This window comes from Phyllopteryx taeniolatus, chromosome 7 (assembly GCF_024500385.1).
Source record: "Phyllopteryx taeniolatus isolate TA_2022b chromosome 7, UOR_Ptae_1.2, whole genome shotgun sequence".
NCBI classification, from domain to species: domain Eukaryota; kingdom Metazoa; phylum Chordata; class Actinopteri; order Syngnathiformes; family Syngnathidae; genus Phyllopteryx; species Phyllopteryx taeniolatus.
Window position 1 is genome coordinate 18,224,658 of NC_084508.1, and position 1,143 is coordinate 18,225,800.

Below are 1,143 nucleotides of genomic sequence, written 5' to 3' on the forward strand. Positions count from 1 at the left end.
GTACATACTGTAGCGTGAGTGTTGCATGTGTGCCTTTAAGGGGTGTGGCCTCGTGAGTGATATCAGCCCGACAAGGTAACGTTCGTCCCCCTTCCCATGGGCTCACCACCTGTGGGAGGGGCCATAGGGGTCGGTGCAGTGTGAGCTGGGCGGTGGCCGAAGGCGGGGACCTTGGCGATCCGATCCCCGGCTACAGAAGCTGGCTCTAGGGACGTGGAATGTCACCTCTCTGGCAGGGAAGGAGCCCGAGCTGGTGTGTGAGGTCGAGAAGTTCCGACTAGATATAATCGGACTCGCCTCCACACACATCTTTGGCTCTGGTACCAGTCCTCTTGAGAGGGTTTGGACTCTCTTCCACTCTGGAGTTGCTCACGGTGAGAGGCGCCGAGCAGGTGTGGTTATACTTATTGCTCCCCGGCTCGGCGCCTATAAGTTGGGGTTCACCCCGGTAGACGGAGGGTAGCCCCCCTCCGCCTTCGGGTGGGGGGACGGGTCCTGACTGTTGTTTGTGCCTATGCACCAAACAGCAGTTCAGAGTACCCACCCTTTTTGGAGTCCTTGGAGGGGGTGCTGGAGAGTGCTCCCGCTGGGGACTCCATCGTTCTGCTGGGGGACTTCAATGCTCACGTGGGCAATGACAGTGAGACCTGGATTGGGAGGAACGGCCCCTCCGATCAGAACCCGATCGGTGTTCTGTTATTGGACGTCTGTGCTCATCACGGATTGTCCATAACGAACACCATATTCAAGCATAAGGGTGTCCACACGTGCACTTGGCACCAGGACACCCTAGGTCGCAGTTCGATGATCGACTCTGTGGTCGTGTCATCGGACTTGCGGCCGCATGTCTTGGACACTCGGGTAAAGAGAGGGGCGGAGCTGTCAACTGGTCACCATCTGGTGGTGAGTTGGCTCCGATGGTGGGGGAAGATGCCGGTCCGACGTGGCAAGCCCAAACGTATTGTGAGGGTCTGCTGGGAACGTCTCGCGGAATCCCCTGTCAGAAGGAGTTTCAACTCCCACCTCCGACAGAACTTTGCTCATGTTCCGGGGGAGGCGGGGTACATCGAGTCCGAGTGGACCATGTTCCGCGCCTCCATTGCTGAGGCGGCCCACCGGAGCTGTGGCCGTAAAGTGGTTGGT